Source organism: Mustela nivalis, assembly GCF_964662115.1.
Source record: "Mustela nivalis genome assembly, chromosome: 3".
NCBI classification, from domain to species: domain Eukaryota; kingdom Metazoa; phylum Chordata; class Mammalia; order Carnivora; family Mustelidae; genus Mustela; species Mustela nivalis.
In genome coordinates, this window is record NC_139022.1 from 10,874,610 (window position 1) to 10,888,951 (window position 14,342).

General features: G+C 50.4%; 1 long non-coding RNA gene across 2 annotated transcripts in view; it reads right to left on the reverse strand.

Annotated features, from left to right (window-relative positions):
• Nucleotides 1-13,081, reverse strand: part of LOC309861295 — a 73,242-nt gene extending 60,161 nt beyond the window's left edge. For both annotated transcript variants that reach the window (XR_014309848.1, XR_014309849.1), the window contains exons 1-2: nucleotides 13,018-13,081; nucleotides 900-1,037 (exon numbers count right to left, since the gene is read on the reverse strand). This is a non-coding gene — a long non-coding RNA (uncharacterized lncRNA). The remainder of the gene's footprint in view (nucleotides 1-899; nucleotides 1,038-13,017) is intronic.
• Nucleotides 13,082-14,342: the final 1,261 nt, after the last annotated feature.

The following is a 14,342-nucleotide window of genomic DNA, read 5'->3' on the forward strand; positions in this document are numbered from 1 at the left end:
CCAGAACCCCTGCCTTCCCGGGAGGCGCTACTTGCGCAGTGAGTTTGCTGGGCCCACAGAAGGCGGTGGGCGGGGCAGGCAGGTGCGGGCGAGCTGTGGCGGGTGGGGGGCGGCAAACAGCAGTGCAGGCCTCTCTGCAGGCCCGCGCGCCCTCGCCCAGCCTCCTGTTCTGTCCTGTCCGGTGAGGGGGCTGGCTGCGCCCCCTGCTGGTTCCCGCTGCTCTTCTGCTGACTCCAGGACCCCAGTCCCCGCCCAGTCCAGGCCTCCCTGCCGCTCCCTGCCGCTGCTTGAGCTCCAGGCTAGGCCCGCTGCTGCTCCTGGGCGGCCGAGCTGTGGCCCCGGTGCGGTGTGGCTGGCCCTTTTCTCTCCCCAGGGCACAGTGGAGCCGCGAGGGAAGGCCTGAGGGGATCTTCCGTCTGCTCAGTGCCAGTGGACACTCTCCAGGGGCCTCTCTACCTGGTGGGCTCCACCCATGGCCATCTTGGAACCCCTGGAATCCCCTTCAGAGACCAGGTGAAGCCCTCCTTGGGGAATCCAGGCTCCTGGGACCAAGGCGAGTTGATCTTGTGTACTGCTGTGTTTGTTCCCTGGCCTGGCATGGATTGACAGTTGCTGAATTGATCTAATCTGGGGTCATCAAGGGCAGAGCAAAGAGTTCAGGGCTGGGATCCCCAGGCCTGGGGTCAACACAGGCTTGGAGCCCTCTTGGCTGTCCCTGACAGAATGACCAAAGAGGAACCCTCAGAAACATGGATCTGCCTTGAACTGGCAGAGCATTCAGGGACAGGAAGGGGAATGTCTCCTTCGCAGAGTATCTGGAAGCCTGAAGTGGAAGATGGATTTGTCTGAGCCATGGTCATTAGTGTTGGGCCAAGGAACCCCTGGCTTGCTTCTCCTACCTGCATCCTAGGTCTAAAAGGGTGTCTGGGTGGCTCCCTCAGTGCAGCATCTGTCCAGGGTCCTGGGATCCAGCCCTGCATCTGGCTCCCTGCTCAGTGCAGATCCTGCTTCTCTTTCATCCTCTCCCTCTACTTGTGCTGTCAAATAAAATAAAAAAAAAAGTTAAGAGGGGGGACAAAATGGCGCGGAAGTAGGAGGCGTCTTTTCAACTTGTACCCCAAAATGAGCTGATTACCTACCAATCACCCATGAACTCCAATCACCCATGAAATCGCCTGAGATCAGAATTATACACGTGTGGATCTCTACAGGGGGAGAAGAAGCCAGTGGGCAGGTAAAGCGGAGTGGGAACTGTGAACTGATATCAGAAGATAAACAAAAGGGGGAGGGAGCTACCAGAGGCAACCAGTTGGAAAGTAATACCCCAATACAAGGGAGAGTGCCCTGCGTCTGGGGACCAGCATTAACTCGGAGACTGGTTGAAAGCACTCCAAAAGAGCAAAGCATCTCTGGGGAAATTGTGGGAATCGGGGCAGCTAGGGACAGGGGCTTAAGTCCCTGGTCCCAGGACAGCCTCCCTTGGCACTGAGTCAGAGAGAGTGCGGCAGAGAAACCAGCTCTTGGTCCCTAAGCTGCCAGCGCAAGGAGAATGCATGGGGTCCGTTTCCTGTGAGGGGATGGGAGCCACACCAGGCGGCAGAATGCAAGAGTCCTGCTATAGAGCCTGAGATACTCCCCTGAGAGAGGTATAAAGGCCCAGCCGGTGCCCTTTGATACACGCCCTTGTTTCAGAGCCTGCACCAAACTCTCGCCCCAGAGAGGTGCGCGAAGGCCCAGCCTGGTGCTCTCGGACCTGTGCCCCATTCTCAGAGCCTGAGACCCGCGCGCGAACCTCTGCCATCCCTGAAATTGGTGCATGTAAGGTGGGCGCTCTTAGACCCAGAAAGACCGGGCACTCCCAGCCTGGGCCAGCAGGAAAATCTCAGTGTGCGATTGCAGCTTGGAACCTCTCTAGCGGTCTAGAGGTGCCCAAAGCTGCTGCTGCCCTGCTTTTGGGTACAAGCAAAAGATCCTCCATCCCCAGGGACAGCGACTTGGAACCTGCTCTGCCAGCGGCCAAGGGGGAACTTATTTGGGCTCTGCAGCCAGACTGAGGCTTCTCTCTGAGAGGGAGATCAGGGTGCGGTTTGTTTTCCTCTAAAACTACAAAAACCGTCAAAAGCGGTCAAAGTGAGAAAAAAAAAGTGAACAAACAAAAAACCGCCAGAGAACAAAAGCCTGAAAAAAAAAAGTTTCCTCAGAGCCCACCCCCTCGAGGGGGGCGGTAGGACTTAAGTCAGGGAACATCATTGACTGAAAACCCACATGGCAGGCCCCTTCCCCAGAAAACAAACCAAGAAAGAAAAAAAAAAAAGAGAGAGAGAGAGAGAGAAAAAGTACTACAAGAGAACTACCACTACTACATAGGAAACTTTTATCTTTCATTCATTCCCACTATTCTGGTTCTTTTTTTTTTATATATATAGGTAATTTTTTTAACCCCAGCAGGATGGTGGAAGGGGTACATGGCTGAGTGCCTCCCGGGTCTGACCCTGTGTGACGCCACCCGGTGCCTGCAGCTGCCCTCTGGAAGGTGTTGCTTTAGTGGCAGAGCCGGAGGGCACCAAGCATGTGTGTGTCTCCAAAGTCCTGGGCACCACATCACAATGTCTTCCTGAGAAGCAGAATCAAGGACAGTTGCTGATCTTTATTCCTTCCTACCAAAGGTATCTCATACACAATCTTTGGAAGTTGGAGCCAGGGGGCGCCTGGGTGGCTCAGTTGGTTAAGTGTCTTTCTTCAGCTCAGGTCATGATCCCAGGCTCCTGGGATGGAGTCCCACACATTTGCCTCCCTGCTCAGCTCCCCTGAGCCTGCTTCTCCTTCTCCCTCTGCCATTCCCCCAACTTGTGCTTTCTGGCTCTCTGTGTGTCAAATAAGTGAATAAAATCTTTTTAAAAAGTTTGGGCCAGGGGGCGCCTGGGTGGCTCAGTGGGTTAAGCCGCTGCCTTCAGCTCAGGTCATGATCTCAGGGTCCTGGGATCAAGTCCCGCATCGGGCTCTCTGCTCGGCAGGGAGCCTGCTTCCCTCTCTCTCTCTCTCTGACTGCCTCTCCATCTACTTGTGATTTTTCTCTGTCAAATAAATAAATAAAATCTTAAAAAAAAAAAAAGGTTTGGGCCAGGGATGCCTGGGTAGCTCAGTTGGTTAAGCCGCTGCCTTCGGCTCGGGTCATGATTCCAAGGTCCTGGGATCGAGTTCCACATCGGGCTCCTTGCTCGGCGGAAAGCCTGCTTCTCTCGCTGCCTCTGCCTGCCTCTCTGCCTGCTTGTGTGTACTCTCTTTCTCTCTCTCTGGCAAATAAATAAAATCTTTAAAAAAAAAAGTGTGGGCCATACTCTTTAGCCATTCTACTTTCCCTGGGGTAATTTGCCACCTCCCTGAATTTACCTGCATCTTTCCCAAAATCTACTTATCTTCCTGCCTTCGTGACCATGATGAGTCTATAAATTTTCAATAGACAGTGTGAACTTACACTTGCTAATATTTGCATAACATGCACCTCTTTCGATCTCAAAGAAAAGCTTCACACCACAATGGTCTCTAATCTCCAATTAGTTTCTGTTCTGGGATCCCACTGGAATTCTATGCGCCTGTCCCCTAAGATCCCATAAATTGTGGTCCAGTTTCCCAGCCAGCCAAGGAAAGCACATGGGAAATCTTGCTGAAGTATGAGTAAGAGCCAACGAAAGGGAACATATTTATCTGCCTCGAATGCTGGGACCTGAGGAAAGCAAGTTTCATTACAGACAAATCAGGAAGGAGGTGCAGATTGCTTTTTATGTCACTCTGGAGTGGAGGTCTGCTCACTCACAGAAGCTCAAAATCTTCACAAAGGACAATGCCCCCCACCCCCAAAGTCAGCTGGGGATTCTCAGGAAAACTTTAATTGAAAGTATTACGGATTCTCTAACTTCCCAAAATGCAGGAGGAACATCTACAAGCAAGACTGTCACCACTTTTAGGCAATTACACTTATTTACCTTTTTTCTTCCTAGAAAATCATCCTCTCTCCCAATCCATGATCTTCTTTTTGTAACAGTTTCCTAAAGAAGGAAACAGGTGTCCTCCCATTCCAGTTCCATCCAAAATAATAAAATAAAAATCTTTAAAATTTAAAAAAAAATTGTGATTTGTTGATACAGAGCACATATGCAGAGGGACAAGCAGACTCTCCCACTGAGCAGGAAGCCCGATTTGGGGCTCGATCCCAGGACCCTGAGACCATGACCTGAACGAAGGCAGATGCTTAACCAACTGAGGCACCCAGGAAGCCCCAAAATAATTCAATTTTTAATCACTTTGCCATAGACACTTTTGGGTGGCTTTGAAACACCAGAATCTCATTGACTTATCAGTGTCCTCTTCACCATCTCAGAAAAGGACTGGGTGCCTCTCAGAGGCCTCTCTCCCCTCCTGACCCAGGTCCCAGCCAAAGGTCCTTCACATTAGAGTATGAGGAACTGAGCGGGATGGGGTGTGGAAGCACCCTGGGGTGGGGTGGGGGGCTCTGGGGCCCTCCCACTCCCAACTTCAAAGACAGCGCCTGCTTTCCCCTGCCTCATATAGGTACCCTGGGTTTGCCCTCTTTAAGGTTTCTGGTTGCTGCAAAGGTCTGAAAATCTCCTAAGTAGCACAAAAGCCATCATGTGCATTTTGGCCACACGGGACAGAGGGAGTTTAAAGGAAGAAAGATAAAGCTCCCCAGAATGAGCCAGCAGCTCTGGGCTTCCCCGCACATCTTTCCTGACCTTCAGAACCCTGGGAAGGAGCCCCTTGGTGCAAAGTCACAGGGGGAGCCCACGCACAGCCCAGGCCTCCTGCCCCAGGTCCTCTCCAGCCATAAACTGACCCCCTAGCCCCTTCCAAACCATCTACAGCCTCAAACCACTGACGTGCAGTTCAGCACTCATCTCCAGAGCGCAGGATGCACGTGGCTTCCCGGCACCCTTCCGTGGCCGCTCCCAAAATCACCGTGGGAATGTCGCAGCAAGGAGACAGGGAATCGATTTTTATCCTCTGGGTTGTCTTCTCTCGTAGCCCCTCAGGAGTCCCCACGCAGCAATGCCGCGTGGGCCCTACTGCTCTGAATCCACTTCCCCGGAGGAATCAGCTTTTCTTCAGCGTCTGTGTCTGCAAACCCGGCTCCTCTAACACCCCCCACCAAACGTACCAAGAACCAACGGGGGAAGAAGTTCATTTCTGGCCGACAAGCCTTTAATCCCTGAGAGCTGTGGCTGATGCAGGAGCAGCTTTTCTCCAAATGGTGATTTCGATACGAGGTCGTTTTGCCTGCCGGCCCCCAACATCCCTGAGGTGTGGCTGCCAGAGGCCTCCCCGCGGCCAGGCCTGAGAGTGGAGCCCACCCTTGGGCTCATTTTCCACCACGCTGAATCCAGGCAGCGGCCCCATCTCACGACAAAGGGTGCTGAGTAACGAGGTGCCACCACCAGGAAGAGAGGCAGCAGGTCAGACAGATCTGGAGAATGACACTGGCCTTCAAGGGCCCTTCACAAGGGAAATACCGTTAAGTAGCAGATCTGAACAGATATACTGTGTTCCACATTCACGCCGTAATGATGGGGTTTCCTCAAGCCCTAATCAAAGGAACTCTTTCACCTGAGATCACTTGACCAATCGGTGACTCAGTTTCCTTATACTAAAAATGAGGATAACAATACATCACAAGATTGTTTTGAGGAGCACACATGTTACAAAGTGTTTAGAGGCACCTGGGTGGCTCAGTGGGTAAGCATCTGACTTCAGCTTAGGTCATGATCTCATGGTCCTGGGAGAGGGCCGTGTCAGGCTCCTTGCTCAGCGAGGAGTCTGCATGTCCCTCTCCCTCCCTCTTCACTTCCTGCCCTCTCTCTCTCTCTCAAATATATAAATAAAATCTTTTAAAAAAACGAAGTTCTTAGAACACTATATGCACATAGTAAAGGACACACAAGCACTTGTTAAACAGATAAAAGGGTACAAGAGGCTGGCTTCCCTTCAGATTTCTAATAGGCTCCTGTCTGGGGGTCTCTAGCTCTTAGGAAGTGGGCAGGCCGCAGAAGCCCAAGATTGTAGAGTTCCTCCGAGGCCAAGTTCAGTTTTCTATGCAGGACAGAAAACCTGTAAAACACATCCCAGACTTGCTTCGCTGCCTTCCTAGTACGGAATCCGTTCCCTCAAGAGTGGTCCAACCTCTCTTCCACTATTTGGGATGTAGAAAACGTTTAGACATTTCTCCATTGGTGCTGATTCCATTCTCATTTTTAACAATCTAGCTGTGTGTTCATCTGGTCTTCTGTTAGTTCCTTTATTCAACAAACATAGAGGACTCACCATGTCCTAACTGTGACCAAGACATCCAGCATCTCATCCCACAAAGGAAACATATTAGCAAATGTGGCAGCAAAGAGGGATGGGGTAAGGCAGTGACATCTGAATCAAGATCAAACTAACAAGCAGAGCCTGCCATGAAGAACATTCCAGGTATGGGCCCCATAGGCATGAAGGCGGAAATGAATAGATTATGTGCAGACAGCAGGACAGGGGACTAAGGGGACACTGGAAAGGAAGGCTGCGGAGCAGCTGTCGGCATTGGAGGCCCTGCGAAGGCCTCTGGAATTCCCTTTGGTTTCAGCCAGAAGCTACATGAAGGTTTAAGCGGGGAATTATCAGATTAGCCTATATTTGTAAAAGATCGCTCCTCTTCCACAGAAGAAATGGGGATGGGGTGGGGGTGTCCACGAGCCTAGAAGCTGGAAATGGAAGCAGATGAAGTTTCCAATATCCTGGCCAAGGAGTGAGTCTGTCGCAGTGAGAGTGTCAAGATTTGCAGTTCTAAACTTTTTAGTAAAGTGGCTTATTAAACACACAGCTAACTATTGCCCGGAGTTCCTACTTTTGTAATAAGTTTTTTCTGAAACTCAAAAAGGGGAGAGGGGCTCTCTGCACCACGTGCCAGTCGGGGCGGAACATCATCGTCACATTACAGGGTGTTTTCAGAGCCTGTTATCCTTTTAGTACGACATCCCTCCCACCCCGAGACAACACCGTGCCTCTTTCCGCCAACAGAAGTTGAGTTTTTCCCTTTCCCTCTTCCTTCTTTCGAGGGCAGAGCTCAGGGCTTCTCCAGAGATTCCATCCTAAGTTCATAGATCTCACCGAGCCGACCACATTCCCCTCCCTGTGGGTGCCAGGAAACGCCGGAAACATCTGTATCTGCACCTGAACATGGGACCTTAGATCCCAGCTACAGTTACTTGTGCTGTGGTAACAAGGACATCATGTCGCGTTTCAGGACATTTTCGTATATAAGGCCTCGGGTCGGGATGCTCAGGGGAGGAAAAGGGTGGGTTCGCCCCTGGGCAGAGTGGCATACCTTCTCTCTCCTCCTGGCCTTTGCCCGAGTTGGAGATGCCCTGTTCCTTCCTCTTCACCTGAGTAATCATTATCTCTGCTTCCAGAAGCAGCTCAGGGGGCCACCTCCATCCGAGGGGCCACCTCCTCCCCAACCCCGCTGGACCAGGTGACCCTCCCCAGAATTCCATATAAATCCCTGTTAACGTTGATCCCACTGCTTCCCAGAGGCTCTTTCTCCTTGTCTTTACTTTGTCTCTCCTGCTGGACCCCAGGTGACAGGTCTCACTCATCATTTTATCCCAGCAGTATGTTGCTGAATTAACACATGGCATGTCCCGCACATCGCTGGCAGCTGGATGAACTGGAACACAGTGTGGCAGCATGTACTGAAGCAGGGGTTCTCAGAGCACCAGGGGATTCAGTCTGTGAAGCATCTGCCTTCGGCTCAGGTCATGATCCTAAGGTCCTGGGATCCAGGCCTGCACCGGGATCCCTACTCAACAGGGAGTTGGCTTCTCCCTCTCCCTCTGCTTCTCCCCTCCCTCTCAAATAAATACATAAAATCTTTTCAAAAAATAAATTTAATATAAATTTAAAAAAAATTAAGCAGTTGTTCTCAGCTGCAGGTGATTTGGCTCCCCAGGGGACATATGGCAATGCCTGGAGAAACGTTTGGTTGATGTAATTGGAGGAAAGGGTGCCACTGGGCATTTGGTGGGGAGAGGCCAAATGGAAGTGGCCAACATCTGGCCATGCACAAGACAGGCCTCAGCAAATCATCACCCAGTCCACGAGGTCGACAGGGGAGACCCGCATCTAATCTAGGACCTGGAAAACCTTTTCCTAGGTTTACATGATCAAGGGAAATGTATCTGTCCATCAAAACCACAAGAATGTCTAAAGCAGCTTATCCTCGGAAGCCCCAAACTGGATGCCATGTAAAAGACCATTAACAGGAGAACGGATAACCGACTACAGTACCTACGTGATGGAAGACAACAGACGATAACGAAATTTAAGATGCCACATACGCGACAACAAGAAGGAATCCACAGATGTCCTGAGGAACCAAACCACCAGAGCAAGGTAACAGGCAAACTTGATCGCTGGTGATGGAAGAGAAGCAGGGGGCAGGGAGTGACTGACTGGGAAGGAGCAGGAGCGAACCTCTGGTGTGCTCAGAATGTTCCTGATCCTCATCTGGGTAGTAGTTACACACAGCGTGCCACATGCTAGGACTCATGTGCTGTGTGTGTGTATTACACCTCAGCAAGCTTTACCAAAGGCAACGGTCCTCTAAGAGCCCCGGCGGGCAGGAATCACACACTGGAGCAGGTCCTCCGAGCATGACTTTCTAAGGATTTCGGTGCACAGCCGGCAGGAGCATTGTAGATATGTTTATGGAGACCTATTTCACCACAGACACCAAAAACCTTACAGTGGGTCCTTGATTCAATTTTGCTTCGGTTATTTTCTGCTAAGGATTGTGCTACAGATGTGCACACAGACTTAGGTTTCAAGAATATTTATCACAGCAGAACAAATACAAGAGGGAGGCAGCAACAACACGGACCCAGAGGAAACTGTGTAATACCGCGGACTCATTAAAATCGACATTTAAAAATGTAAATGGAAAACGACTACAATATATTAATTACAATTAAAGAGCAGGTCACCCAACAAGCTGACACCTAAGATATATGAAGAATATACTCAATATAATTAACTATGATTAGCTAAGGTCATGAGGGGTTATGGGATTTCTTAAAATTTTATCATTTTTCCCTAAAATGTACATATATTACTTATTAATAAGAAAAAATACACAATCACACTTCTTAAAAATAAAGGTGAGTTTTCAACTCTAAAACTGAGAACCAGGGGCGCCTGGGTGGTTCAGTGGGTTAAAGCCTCTGCCTTCGGCTCAGGTCATGATCTCAGGGTCCTGGGATCAAGTCCCGCATCAGGCTCTCTGCTCAGCAGGGAGTCTGCTTCCTCGTTCCTCTCTCTGCCTGCCTCTCTGCCTACTTGTGATCTCTATCTGTCAAATAAAATAAATAAAATCTTTAAATAAATAAAATAAAACTGAGTACCAGACCCCACACAACTCCCAGATTCCCCATGGATTCAGAGCCCTGCTGCCTGCAGAAGCGCTCTATTGACGCTCATCACAGTGGCTGAGACAGATTAAATAAAGAGATAACATTGCAGATTTCCTGTCTCTTATCCGACTGTGCAGATTGGTTACACAAATCCAAATTCATACATGCATTAGATCTCACTGAACTGCGTACGCCCTGAGAAAAAGACCCTGTAAAGCAATTCCCTGTAAAAATACAAAAGTATTTCTGACAGCAAAAGTTTTCAGATGCTGTAAAGAAAAAAAAAAACTAAAAAGGCACGACCTTCCCTGATTAATCAAGTCTCCCTCCAGGGAAGGCTACCACTTCCCCAGGTAATCTCATCGCCTCAGACGAAACCATGTTTCTCTGTGAAGTGGAGGTGATCGCAGCTCTCTCGGAGTACTCGCAAAGGTTTGGCGTGATTATGAAACGGAACACTATGACCGGGGCCCGCTGGTTGTGGTCACCGTCATGCCCACAGCCTGAACACCACCTCCCTCCAGGAAGCTCCCTTCTCTGAATTCTGTGTGGTAGGGGCACGTGGCTGACTATTAGGGAGCACTGCATAAGGCGTACCCTGTCGCTTGCCCAGATGCCCAGCTCCTCCCGGAGCCACCGAATGCCATACAGAGCTAAAGCTGGGAGCAGTGGCTCACCGTGGACACCAATGATGAGGGCTCAGGTACCTCAGCTCACAAACCCATTACAAGCATATACATTTAACTCTAGCTTTAAGATGTTTCTCCTCTTACTTCTCAGTCAAAAAAGACTTTAAGCCGAGTAAACCAACAACAAACCCTAAGATAAAACATTTAACCGTGTCAATTTCCTAAGGCCTACGGTCGTCTTCAGCTTCTCAAGGTCACACCTCCCTGCTGAATGATTACCGAGGGTTGCTGACACGGTACACAGAAAAAAAAAAAAAAAAACTCTTAGGATGTCCAGCCTCTAAGAGAAAAAGCAAACAGCTCAGAATGCAGCCAGCCACGGCAAAGGAACCACCGACAAAGCCAAACACAGAGGGGCCCCTGAGCATCTGGGAATCTGCCTGTTCCTTTGCCTCCTCAGAGGAAACGAGTCACAAGACTGCTCAGAATGGGAAATGAGAAGGGCAGAAGCCCGGAAACCAGCGCGTCCTGAATTTCGTGCTGCTTCCAAGGAGTGAGCCCGCCTGCTGTGCTGCTGTGTCAGTTATTTACACAGTGGGCAGGTGAGGCTGACAGCTTGAAGGGGTTATTTTAGAGGGAGAGCTGTAAGTCTGATCAGGAGAAGGTTCTGGACCCTGGGGTCCCAGCACGCATCTCCAGCTTCCAAGCTGACCCTCCCTTCAGACAGGGTTTAAGAGGCAGCAGGGCAAGCATGGTCTTTGTATTTAAATCACCTCAAGGGGGCCCATATCTCCAGGCACAACCAGAAGCCAGGGAGGAGAGGGAAGGGGGAGAGGGAGAGGGTACCTCCACTCCTATCTGCTGGCTGCACTTCTGGAGCGCCTGATCCAGGAAGCTAAATGTGTGGACAGAACAGAAGGAAGAATCTGGGAAGACTGGAAGACTAGAAGAGCTGTTCGTGGACTAGTCTCAACCTGAACCACAGAAACACCTCTGCCTCCCTGCCCTCCTCCCCTCGGCTGGGCACCAGGTGCCTCCCTACTGCACTCCAGATGCAGATCCAAGCTCAGGGGTGCCCAGTGCCGATGCCTCTCTCCGGCGCAGGGACTCTAGGGCATCAGCGGGACTCCTAGACAGCACCTGTGATCTCTAATTTAAAACCAAAACCAAAATCCCCAACCAGCCCAATCCAGCACAAGCAATACATATTTATGTGTAAGACACCTATGCACACATACACATTCACTTATCTACACACACACACACACACACACACACACACGCTTTTGCAGCAGAAGGCAGGCATGAAACCTGTTCCCTAAGTCCTTTGCTTTTCTCATCTGCTTCTAGCAGCAACAGCCATTTCTGCTACGGATTTTCCTATTCGAGGGTTGATCACAGATCCAAATGCCACCATCCTGTTTGCCACCCTTTCCTACCCCACCGGCCCGCTGACGTCTGTCAGTGAACCAGGGAACAAAGATGGAAGACAGGCCCAAGCTGCCTTCCTAAAGTGGGGTTATATTTGACAGTTTAATAAACCTCAGAGCCTGAGCCTCTCTGCTCTCAGACTGGCCAGAGTGCAGCTCTCAATCTTACCAAACCCGTCCATCTCTCCTCCCCCCACCGCGGGGCACAAGGGTTTTCTCTGCCCGGCATCTATTTCCAGGCCCCATAAATCATATCCCATTGTTCCAGGCCATCTGAACTCATGCTTAATAAACCATCCACCTCACCCTTCCGCCACCACCTCGAATTTCCCACAGGGAAAGACTGTTTCAAGAAGAAAAGGAAATTCTTCATTGGGGCTGGATTTTAAAAGCAAGCTTCCACAAAAAACCAGAAAACAAAATTGGGTATAAATACCATCCAATAACCACTAAATGTCTTTGGTTAAAGCACCTGCCTGCCTGTGATTCTCAGGTCCAGATGTGAGCTCAGTGCACATCCAAAGGAAGCAGAATTTGAACCTGATGCTAAATGACAAATGACCCTGAACTTCATGACCATTTAAGTGCCACAGTGGCTAGACTAAATTGCTCTGATGCAGAATTTCTCCCAAGTATTGGTTACTGAGAAACATAATATTGCTTGAAAATGTATTTAGGTGCGCTCATCCTTCTCAGACCAACACTCATGGGCTCTTAGTCATAACCAGGCTTAAGCTAACACGATTCCCCTATTTTCCCCAGAGAGGGAGGGAAACAAGAGGACATGTCTCTCATGTTCCAAGATCAAAAACTGGATCACAGCACTCACAGCATCAAGTCTGCCAAACCAGAGCTCTGGGTATGTACAATTCTTAAAGAGCTAATTGAATGGAAAACAGCCATCTGGGGCTGGAAACCCTTATGACACTCTGGGAAATGTATGGGCTTTAAAAGGATTATGCAGGGTGATGTGACTTTCAAAATTCCCAAATTCTGAACTGAAGCCTAAATGAGAATATGTTCAATTCACCCATTCCAAAACACAGCACAGTTGACTCGGACCCTAGAGCCCAGCTGTAGCTCAGGGTGTCCACACTGCAGCCTGTCTGTGGGAGGTCTGCAGACCACTCCCTGCTGAGAGAGTCCAGCCAACCCAATCAGCCTACCAGCAGGCTGTGGCACAAGGTCCAGATCCTAGCCCAGGCACCAGCCAGGGTTCCCTTTGGCCTGCCCTCTTATGGTTGAACAACAATCATGGAGAGCCACAGGGAGAGCGGCATTGGGTCCAGTATGGCCACTCCCTGGTCCTCCACAACACTGGTTGCACACTCTTCAACACAAGAAAATGGTGTGCAGAAACAAGGGCCTGCCACAGTAGGCTGTCGAGCAAGGAACAGAAAGCATCAGGGGACAGGTGGGACTGCTGGCTGGTCTCCACCTCTCCCAGAGGGCAGAGGCCGCAGAGCTTCTGCAGGCTAAGCAGAGACGTGTCAGAATTACCTTCCCAAAAAGTAGGCAGTAAAGGAGGATTTCAAGCAGCCACAACCACCAGCAGGCCTGCGACCTCCAGATATGAGGGGCTTGACCATGACTGTGTCGGTAAGCAGAACACACAAGTGCCTTCTGGAGTGAGAGAAGACAGCTTAACGCTGATAACTGGTCCTCTCACTCTTCTCTGCTCTCAGCAAGTGATCCTGAAAGGGATGGACAAAGTTGGTCAGATTCACTGGAGAAAACACGAGCCAGTGAAGACGTCCCGGCTCGCACTAGGCCTCCTTCCAAAGGCTGGCTGCCCCACCCCTGGCACCTGGGTAACGCTGCTCTGGGGCCATCCACACAAAACGATTTACGTACCCCCCACCCGCAACAAACACACACAGACACAGACACACAGACACACACACACACATACACACACAAGCTGCATCGGGCTTTAGGAACCTAACTCAAATGCACCCCTAACGAGCAACCCCACAGGTGTGACTGGGTTGGACACTCCCAGCAAGGGAGGGAAGGCCCCCCCCTTGGGTCCTTGCCAGCGGCAGGGTGCCACCTGGGCCTCCACCTCATCCTCTCCATCCGAGGGGAAGTCGGAGCGGCCCCCACCAACCACCACCACGCAACCAGATTGATTCTCGCACTTCAAATCCCCGCTACCAGGGCCCCATCTGTGTGCTGACCCAAAAGCCGCCCTCAAGCAGCCGGCCCCCCGAGCGGAAATTCCAGGTAGGCGCCGGGCCTGAGGGTCACGATTCCTGTGGCTGCTGTGGCTGCTGCTGCTTCGGTGCTCCACAGCCGGCTGTACCTTGAGCTCTTGCAAGCACAAGGGCTATCTGGCTTCCGGGAGCCTTGCTCTAATAAGGAGCCCTCCTCGCTGGTTCATTTCTGGGGTCAGGTGGTGACTCAGTCTCGCTTCAATACCCCTGTAATTTGAGGGGGTCAACATCCGATCTTAGTCATTCCTTCCGTCTTTGACCTTTGACATCTTTAAAATCAAAATATTTATTACCTTCCAAATATTAATTACTCTAACACCACCACTGCAACATCTTCACCCAAACATTTGACACACTTGTATGTTAAAGTACGGCACAATCACCCAGGCTTCAGTGTTCTGATAAACAATAGATCAGAAAGGTTTCATCCATCCCTCTGCCTTGGCCAGGGGTGTGTGGCACTCATTCCATTGATGACGATACACGTGATCAGGCGTTTCTTGCTCCTCTCTCCCTCCCACACTAATGCAATAAGTCACAATGATGGTAATTGGGCCATAAAGTCACTTGCACTCTGAAATAAAAAAAATCCACAGAGATGTGAAGGGC